At 41.9% G+C, this 10,891-nt stretch overlaps 1 pseudogene; it reads right to left on the reverse strand.

Annotated features, from left to right (window-relative positions):
- Positions 1–2,212: 2,212 nt before the first annotated feature.
- On the reverse strand, positions 2,213–9,029 carry LOC110485135 (annotated as a pseudogene).
- Between the last annotated feature and the right edge of the window lie 1,862 nt (positions 9,030–10,891).

The following is a 10,891-nucleotide window of genomic DNA, read 5'->3' on the forward strand; positions in this document are numbered from 1 at the left end:
GGCCGTGCTGCTGCTCCAGTTTCAACTGTTCTGCCTGTGATTATTATTATTTGACCATGCTGGTCATTTATGAACATTTGAACATCTTGGCCATGTTCTGTTATAATCTCCACCCGGCACAGCCAGAAGAGGACTGGCCACCCCACATAGCCTGGTTCCTCTCTAGGTTTCTTCCTAGGTTTTGGCCTTTCTAGGGAGTTTTTCCTAGCCACCGTGCTTCTACACCTGCATTGCTTGCTGTTTGGGGTTTTAGGCTGGGTTTCTGTATCAGCTGATGTACGAAAGGCTATATAAATATATGTGATTTGATACAGCCCTTAGCTTTGGTATATTGGCCATATACCACAAACCCCTGAGGTGCCTTACTGTTATTATGAATAGGTTATTGAGGTAATTAGAACAGTAAACAAGTAGTTTGGTCTGATATACCAGGGCTTTCAGTCAATCAGCATTCAGGACTCTAACTACCCAGTTTATAATTATTATTACTAACTTTTCCATGCAGGTCTGTCTTACGTTCCCCACGTGCACAGTCACTTGGAAGCCCCGACTGAATGTTTTGGCGTGGAAGAGAAGGACGATGGCCGCCTCAAACTGCCAGCAGATGGTGGGGTTCATCTTCGGGCTGACCATCACCATATTCAACACACACGCACCAATAAGTACTTTGGGAGATGGGAAAGGAACAACCATTGTGGGACTGGTTTTATAACAACAGTAGAATACATTTTGACTGCATATGATTCGTGAGTTGTTTGTGCATGTACAGTTGAAGTCTGAAGTTTACATACACTTAGTTTGGAGTCATTAAAACTTGTTTTTCAACCACTCCACAAATTTCTTGTTAACAAACTATAGTTTTGGAAAGTCGGTTAGACATCTACTTTGTGCATGACACAAGTAATTTTTTCAACAATTGTTTACAGACAGATTATTTCACTTCTAATTCACTGTATCACAATTCCAGTGGGTCAGAAGTTTACATACAAGTTTACAAATCGACTGTGCCTTTAAATAGCTTGGAAAAGTCCAGAAATTGATGTCATGACTTTAGAAGCTTCTGATAGGCTTAATTGACATCATTTGAGTCAATTGGAGGTGTACCTGTGGATGTATTTCAAGGCCTACCTACAAACTCAGTGCCTCTTTGCTTGACATCATGGGAAAATCTAAAGAAATCATCCAAAACCTCAAATTGGAGACCTCCACAAATCTAGTTCATCCTAGGGAGCAATTTCCAAACTCCCAAAGGTACAAACAACAGTATGCAAGTATAAACACCATGGGACCACGCAGCCGTCATACTACCGCTCAGGAAGGAGATGCGTTTTGTCTCATAGAGATGAACGTACTTTGGTGCGAAAAGTGCAAATCAATCCCAGAACAACAGCAAACGATCTTGTGAAGATAATGGAGGAACAGATACAAAAGTATCAATATCCACAGTAAAACGAGTCCTATATCGACATAACCGGAAAGGCTGCTCAGCAAGGAATAAGTTACTGCTCCAAAACCGTCATAAAAAAGCCACACTACGGTCTGGTCTGATGAAACAAAAATAGAACTGTTTGGCCAAAATTACCATTGTTATATTGGGAGGAAAATTGGTGAGGCTTGCAAGCCGGAGAACACCATCCCAACAGTGAAGCACAGGGGTGGCAGCATCATGTTGTGGGGGTGCTTTGCTGCAGGAGGGACTGGTTCACTTGCATCATGAGTCAGGAAAATGATGTGAATATATTGAAGCAACATCTCAAGACATCAGTCAGGAAGTTAAAGCTTGGTCGCAAATGGGTCTTCCAAATGGACAATGACCCCAAGCATACTTCCAAAGTTGTGGCAAAATAGCTTAAGGACAACAAAATCAAGGTATTAGAGTGGCCATCACAAAGCCCTGACCTCAATCCCATACAAAATTTGTGGGCAGAACTGAAAAAGCATGTGTTAGCAAAGAGGCCTACAAACCTGACTCGGTTACACCAGCTCTATAGGAGGAATGGGCCAAAATTCACCCAACCCTATTTTGTGGGAAGCTTGTGGAAGGCTACCTGAAATGTTTGATCCAAGTTAAACAATTTAAAGGCAATGCTACCAAAAACTAATCGAGTGTATGTAAACTTCTGACCCACTGGGAATGTGATGAAAGAAACAAAAGCTGAAATAAATAATTCTCTCTACTATAATTCTGACATTTCACATTCTTAAAATGAAGTGGTGATCCTAACTGACCTAAGACAGGGAATTTTTACTAAGATTAAATTGTGAAAAACTGAGTTTAAATGTATTATATTGTGTTATGAGTGTGCATGGACATTGTGTCAGATTGTTCAAGGACAAAAATGGGTTTTCACTGATAGCTATCAATTTTAGAATGACTTTATTTCTAGAATAGATTTATATTTCCCATGAGGCAACTTCTTGTCTGGAGTGCTTCTAAAAGAAACAAACAGAAACATAGTTGGCTACACAGACCTCCTACCTATACTTGAGGTTTCACATGTAACACACAAAACATAGGACAGATGACAGTATCATAACCATGAGCATTTTGTGCAGTCATCCTGTTTCCCATTGTGACCCTGCAATGTTCAGTCATATTAAGGGATGTGATTGGCAGAACATAGAAAATGGGGAGGAAAGTACAGTATCTTATAGATAAATATCATGAAAATTCACATGCAGTGCAGTTGTGTTGTGGCTGAACCCTCTGACCTTGCGGAGCAGCGAGCGGTCAAAGTTGCCGAGGGCCAGTGTGGCGGCTTGGCCAGCTCTCAGCACCCTGCATGCCGAGCGGTTCCTATGGATGCTGCCCAGCTTCAGCCTCAGGAAACGGCCCTCGTCCGTAGGGCCAACCACCAGCCTCTCCCCCTCGCGACACACCCCACTGTCCGCGGGTCAACGGGAGGAAAAACATTATGATATGTCAAAGTGGGAACTCTCCAGGGCAAATTATTTTTAGCAGCAATTCAGGGTTACACAGTTTGCAGTACATTGACTTCTATTGTTTTTTGATTTGCTAAAAGCTTAACTGAGCAAATCCTCTGATATTATCTACAAAAAAAAGCTCAACAAAGTCCCTATAGATGGGATTTGTGCCACAAATGCTAAAACATTAGCACTTGGAAACAGTGCCAGGGAAACTAAACTAAAGCAGGATTGCTGTCAGACCTTGTCCATAGACAGCTTACAGGGTAAGGAGACCAATATGTAATTTTGTAATTTGGGTGAACAATCCCTAGAACAGTGCTAAATAAATCCATTATCATTCCATTTATGAGTATCAATATGACATATGGCCAACTGACCTGTAGAGAGTTCCTCCCACCACTGTCCCCACATCTGGCACGGTATAGATCTCATCTACCTATATTCACAAGCAGAGGAATGAGGAGGTATATTTTGCTAGCATTGATACAGAATATTGGGCGTGAATCTGAATGTGTGAAAGTGCATGTTCACATCTCGTATGTGTACAATGCATGTGTGGGTGTATGTTTTGTTATGCGTGTGCATGAACGTATGTATGCGTTTGGATGGGTGTGGTGTGTTTGTAAAGAGTGTGTGTATATGTGTAATATATTCGTTGTTTCTGCACAAACGTGTTAATGTGTATTATTGTGTTAGTTGTGAGTGTGCATGGACAGACACAATGTCCATGCACACACATAATTCACACAATAATTGTATACGTTAATGTGTCTGGGTGTGTGTGTGCATACGCAGGTGTAGTACCTGGAACTCAGTGAGTTGCTGCATGAGCTCCTCCTGCTCCTTGCTGTTGCTGAGAGGAGGCAGGATGTTGAAGAAGACCTTAAGCAGGGCTAGACTCTCTCCAGACACGCTGGACAGGGTGAAGATGGGTGTGATGCTACGGCACAAAGAGACAACGTGAGGGACACACCAGGGTTGAACACTCAAGCACAGACTATACACGTAGCGAAAGTGGGCATGAGGTGACTTTTACAACCAGAATATAACCTATGCATAACGTCAAAAAAGTTGTCGTAATTTTGTGTAAAGAAATTGGCTTGGGTGATCGTAACGTCATTCTCTGGATGTCAACTGGTTTTCTTGTTGAGGAGACATCCGATACATCAAATCATAAAGATGTCATATTTTGGATGTTATCTGGTCAGATAACCAAATAACAACCAGATAGACCTATTTTTATGGTTGCTCAAAAGAAGTCAAAAAAACTTCTCACCTGGTTATCTGACTTCCGTAAAATTAGTTTACACCTGGGAAATTGAGGTATTATGATGTTCCATGCCAAATTCTGCCCACTAAGTTAGTTAGTCCCTTGATATTTAAATGAGACTTAGGTCAATTCACCAGGGCTGGGAATTGACAGGGACCTCACTATACAATACTATCATGATACTTTGGTGCTGATACGATATGTTTTAAAATTCTCACAATTCTACATGTATTGCGATTCGATACAGCAATTTTATTGTGATTCGATGTTCCAAACATATTGCTCACCATATATCTGCTGCAGAGGGACAAGCGAGAGCCATGAGAAAACAAGTTTTGGTCAGTCATGGAAATAAAAGTGTAGAAAACAAATTGGCTCCCTATTTAAAAAGATGGAGAACAAGCTATGAAGGAAACATACTGGAGTTTTGGTGCAGCTATTGCAAAAATAATATTGCGATATTGTCAAAACGATACAATATATCGTCAAAAATATGTAACTGTATTGATTTTTTTCCCCCACCAATACAAACAACGTTGCCGCTTGCTAAGTCAATTCCTTTCTAGTCACCCTGGACTAAGGCCTATGTGGTGTATATTGGGTTGTGAATCTCAATTCCAGTTTCCTTCTAGGTCTTTTCTTCTTTTCAGCAGATACCTGGAGGACTGAGCGAACTGCTGGGCGGCTGTGACGGCGTCGTCTGGGCTGGCCACCACCATCGGCACTTTGTTAGAGCCGGGCAGCTTGAGAACGTGCTCCAGCTGGCGTACTGTGCGCTCCACTGTTCCTTTGGCACACAAGTCCACTTGCTGACCACGATAAAGATGGGCACCTTTAGTGCCATGGCCAGGCCCAGGTGCTCGCGGGTGGTGCCAGCTAAGAGGGAGAAAATATTATCTGGTTGGGTCAGTGGTAGGGTCATAAAACTCCCAGTAATTTACCAAAGTTACCAGACTTCAGAAATGTTGGTAATTTACTGATTATTTTGGAAATCTAAGGAAACTTTGGTAATTTATCCTTGAGTAAAAATGGTGTCCATGAATTTCTTGTAAATAGACCATAAGGTTCAGGAGAAGATTAATGGAAAAACATCTAATCAACAATGACCTCATTTGCAATTAACGCCCACTTTGTAACCCTAGTCAGTGGTCACATAAGTAGTTAAACGCACATCACTTTTCATAGCTTGCTGGGCCAAACAAATCTTGTAGAAGTTAACAAGGCCCGCACAATCTACACTGTTATGCCTGTGTTGGCGCTGACCACCAGCATGGCGAAGTCTGGGCAGTAGCTGGTGAGGCCAAAAATTGTGGTTTTCAGGTACTTGTGGTGGCCGGCCAGGTCAATGAAGGTGATCATCTTAGAAGAGCTCTCGCAAATCTCTTCGGCTGTACGGGAGTCACTGTAGTTCACCACCTTCAAAAGCCACATGAGAGGAAGTTCAATTACACTGTTTTTATGGGTTAGGCCAGGCAAAGTTGAATTACTCTGCCTCACTTTTCTCCACACCAAAAAAAAATAAAAACTTCAGATGTGTTATTCTTTGTCGAATATATGCGGCTATTTGTTTATAATGCACTGTCCGCTCTCCCTTGAGGCTTTCCTAAATTGATGCCCAACAGACCAAACAGCCTCAAATCACGCGTTCGGGTCATGTTCAAGCCTCGGATTGGACAGTGAAACACACATGCTCGCACCTGCAGGCGACGTGCAGATGTTTCATTTCTGGCCAGAGATCAGGGCATTCATCAGCAAAGACGCAGAGCAAGTATTTTGGACAACCAAATTTAAGTCAAAATGATTGATGAAATCAAAGTTTGTCAGCTGTATGGTGATTTGAAATTCATAACTACTGGTATTACCAGTAGCAGTAGGCCAACCGATAACACCACAACGGAATGCGTTTGAAGTGATGACACGCCGCCGAGAACAGCTAGCATGTCCAGCAAAGTACATCGCCAGTGGCATGCACATACTTCGTGCAGATCAGCAGGTGGGGGCTTTTTGTGGCATCCAGATGAGACAATCGAAGGAGGATGCGGTGAGCAAAGTTACTGGGCTCGAATTTAGTCACGCTTGCTCTATATAGATTGATGCTTATAATTGTGCATGTTATAAACCAATTTTTTATTTTTTGATGATTAAAGCTGGATGGCTGGATATATGTATTTTTTTCCCAATGCTACATTAATTTGATTAATTAATTTGACTCTCCTCTATGAGAGGCCTAATCATATTTGTATGACTATTCTGTTAATGCTAAGGCTATAGAGATGCATTCAGGTAATGAACTCATTATTATGCATCAACATTTTAATTTGATTACAATGATTTATTGTCAATCATTCTTGAATTTGTTAGGCTATACAATTAAGTAGATTAAAACATTCATACATTACTTTTTTTTATATAATTTTTGAATATGATAGAATATTGCATTCCATTATACATCCTATGTGAATAATGTTCATTAATGTTAATATGTGTATTAATAATAATAATCTGAAAATCAGTGTCATGACTCCCGCCGAAGTTGACTCCCCCGCCTGTTCGGGCGGTGCTCGGCGGTCGTCGTCACCGGCCTACTAGCCGCCACTGAGCCCTTTTCCCTTTTCTGTTAGTTTTGTCTTATGAGTTGCACCTGTTTCCGATTTGTGTTTCTGGATTTGTTTCCCTATTTAAGATTGTGGAACCCGCCCTTTGTTGTGCGGGATTATTTTTGTGTTTACGTTTGTGTTGTTGCTCCGGACCGTGTTTACCCTGTGTTTGGGTTGGTCAGCGTTTGTGCCCTGTGTTTTGGGCATTACAATTTTTGGTGCCGGAATAAAGTGCATTTTTCCCCTGGAACTCTCTGCACCTGATTCCTACCTACACAACAAGTCAGCCGTGACAATCAGTCTGAAATTGAATATTTTGCCTATTGTCCATGTCCATATAGCCTAGGACAATGTGGTAAAGTACTGTTATTCCTTATCCACCTAATGATATATATATATTTTTTTTATAAAAAAATGTATCTCGCTCACCTCACTTTTCTGGGGGGAAAATCCATTAAACAGTGAATCAATTTTGTCTGGCCTTAGTAACAAATGGAAGATGTTCAAAACATTTGTGTGCTGTTACACAGTTTTTGTGTTATTACTTTTTTGTTATATCAGTGTAGTTTTTGAGGAATACATTTTTTTTATGTCCTTGCTCAAAGGAGGGGAAACTCATGCATGTTTATCCTTCCTTCTGTATCTTGTCACCTATAAGACGCAGTTACTCACCTCCCCTTTGCTATTGAAGCCCAAAATCTCAAAGCTGATGCTTGATGACCTGCCCGTTTGGATCTCATGAAGGTGTCTGAAGAGGTCGAGGCGTGCCCGGCCTCGCCCGTTGTCCAGCTCGCCTTGAGTCAGCACGCCTGCGTGTGGCGAGGTGGCGTCCACGTTTCCCAGTACCGCCACACGCAGGTCCAAGAACTGCTCTCATACACACACAAGAGACACAGCAGTGAAATTACAGCAGATCGGCGTGGCAGAAATCCTGCATTGTATGTACAGCTTACCATTGACCATTCATATAATTGAGTGCAAAACAAGTCACTCTTCTTTCGCATTTTAATGCTTAATTGATAGACAGAAAATAAAGAATGGGAGATAGGTGAGAAGGAGACAGTGAGAAGTGATTTGAACCACAGACTCTGGGGAGCGTTGCATATGTGCAAGGAGCCAGGAGTGTTAGAACTGTCCCTTAAATAAGACAAGGTGCTGTTTATCCCACCTGTTGGTCGTCTGGAACTTTTCGGACAAGAACCTCCTTTTCCGGCAGTTTCTGTCTGAGTCGTAATCCACCTCTCCCGTAGAAGTGTGATGTCAGCACCAACCCTGATGAGGCAGAGATATCACATTTATCACCTGTTAAATACAGTAACAATGGCAAACTGTCAAATTAGACATTTATAAACTAGTTTCTTCAAGAATCAATGGGTATAATTGAAATGACCATTAGGCAGAAGAAAATACCCCAGATTGTGCCTTTGGCGACATTTGCATATGAGGTAGTGACATACTTCTCTGCCATCCTCCGTAGGGTCTTCAGCGAGGCTCTCATGTCTCCCTCTGACAGTCCGACAAGCAGACCATTGTCTTCCACCCCAATCTGATACACTGCCTCGCCCCGTCCCTCTTGAAGACGCCATTTTAGCTGGGTGGCCAGGTGTTCAAATCGGTATTGTGTGGGGTTCACCAACTTCAGCTGCAGTGAAGTTAGAGCAGGGACAGCACTTCACCACCAAGAAGTGTCCAACAAGTGAACCACGTGTTTGAGAGTGTGCATGCATATACATGGATGTGTTTTGACTTTTGATTACTAGCTACAGGTGAAAGGGAAGATGGCATGCAAAAATAAAGAAATGTATACTAGTACCTTATATTCAATGTTTCCTTCTTCAGCCTGAGAGAAACAGAGGGAAGGACATGTTTTGAAAAGGTGTGTCTATACTGTATTTTGGATTTTGACAGACAAGCACACACCCCTGTTGACTAATGTACTTCTGAATAAAAACTACCCACACCACAGCAAGCTATCACTACACTATTTTACATCTATGCACCACCAGGGAAGCAATTTATCTTGCAACAACATGGAGCTGTCAAGCTTCTCTCTTGCAACTAGTCGACACAACATTGTAATGTGAGAACGCCAGCTGTTGTTGTTGTCAACAAACAAACAAATGCCCATTCCCTGCTTATAACAACGTCATGTATGGCCAAAAAGTTTTCTTACCATGGAAAAAGCTCAGACGACAGCATCTGCCAGAAGCTAGCTAAAATAATGTCCGAATTTGTAAAAATAATATCGCTAGCTAGCCAACTAACATGAACTTGATAGCAAGCTGCAGCTAGCTACAATAGCTAACGTTAGTCAAGTTACCTCCGGTGGTGAATATGGTGTTGTTTTGTTGGTCTTCGTCTTTTTACTCCTCCGTCTCTTTCTTCTTTTCCCCTTTTTTGAACGCGTTTTTTGGGACGTCTTCCTTCTCCCGTTACCTGAACTGGGTCCTTGCAAATTTGATCTAACGTTAGGCAAATTTTATCTAACGTTAGCGGTTGTACCAACACCGGTCCCGCCTGATATTTGCGCATCCATCACAAGAATGAAATAGCTAACGCTAACCCACGCTGTAAGAATATAACAGACTTAAAGTTGTACGCCTGAAAATTAATAAATACACATACATATGGGCTCAGTGTGGGTAGCTAACGCAATCGGTCCAACTGAGGCTGGCCTTCTCTACATCACTTGCCTTCTGCTAGCTAGCTAGCCCTCAGGGCTCCCCAACTGGCCCGGGTCCCGATTTATATTATATTATTTATATTACCATTTTTTATATTAATGAATTTAAATGTTTTTCATTGTTGGACATTCAATACTAAAAACACCAGTAAATCAGCTCCAATTGATTTAATTTGCCAGCAGCATACCACCCTGCATCCCACTGCTGGCTTGCTTCTGAAGCTAAGCAGGGTTGGTCCTGGTCAGTGATTGGAGACACTGCCCTGTGTAGGGTGCCGTCTTTCAGATGGAACTTAACGTTCTGGAACTGGTGTCCTGACACTGAGGTCATTAAAGATGCCTTGGCACTTGTTCCCAAATTACCACACATAATAGAGAGCCTTGATCACAAGCAAGGTTTGAAATGATTATATTTTTTGTCAAATATTATATCTGTTTGGGGCTTCTTGCGATCAATTTGCAGTCTACAAATGATTTTAAATTATGTTTTGGCCACCGATCATCAACAAAAATTTGTCCCGTGGCTGAATCTCGCTGATGATCCCTGCGTACTGTAAAAAGAGGATGACGCTCCTGTCTGGAGCGAGCCTCCACCACCAGCATCCGTGTGGAGGAGGGCTCAGGATGGCGGCATGAGAAGGGGTGACATTTCTAGCTGAGGAACAATTTGAGGGTTTTCTCACAGTTTATAGTTTTAGGCTGCAGTTGCAATTTGTTTTTGTTTTCTCAAAAAAAAAAGATATCTAACCATACAATGTAGCTATTTTGAATAATGTTGTAATGAATCATACCATTGAATATATATGTTTGACGATTTCCAACGAACAAACTAGCTATCGAAAAGTTTCCGCGTGTTTAGTTAAGTTAGTCTGCTAACGTCTTCATAGCTAGTAGCATGTAATCAGGATATGACCAAACTGTTGCTGAGATAATGGATGTTGAAACTTCCAAGGAGAAAATAGGCATTGTTGAAACTTGTAAAAAAAAGGGGGTGAATGTGACTCATACCCGAATACCCCAACCAAGGAGCAACTTCCAAAGAAGCTGAGAAGTGAACCATCACTGAGCCAGCTACAGGACAACATCGTCCGCATCCTCACGGCTAACATCAAAGGGAGCGCAGATGACATCATGATGTAAAAGAACACTACCAGCATCGTTAACCTGAAGAAATCGAAGAGATGGAATCTTCGAATTTATGGAATAGCAGAAAAATCTGACGAGAACATCAAAGCAAGAGTGAAGGACATTTGCAGGGCAATAGTCCCGGAGGAGGAGCGAAATGTTGTTGCAGGTTCTCTGGATGTAGTGCACCGCCTGGGTAGGCTGAGAGATGGGGAAAACAACCAGACACCACGACCAGTGATCATGAGATTCATCTCCAGGACAGCGAGGGATATGACATGGAAAAGT

Source organism: Oncorhynchus mykiss, chromosome 13 (assembly GCF_013265735.2).
Source record: "Oncorhynchus mykiss isolate Arlee chromosome 13, USDA_OmykA_1.1, whole genome shotgun sequence".
Lineage (NCBI taxonomy): Eukaryota > Metazoa > Chordata > Actinopteri > Salmoniformes > Salmonidae > Oncorhynchus > Oncorhynchus mykiss.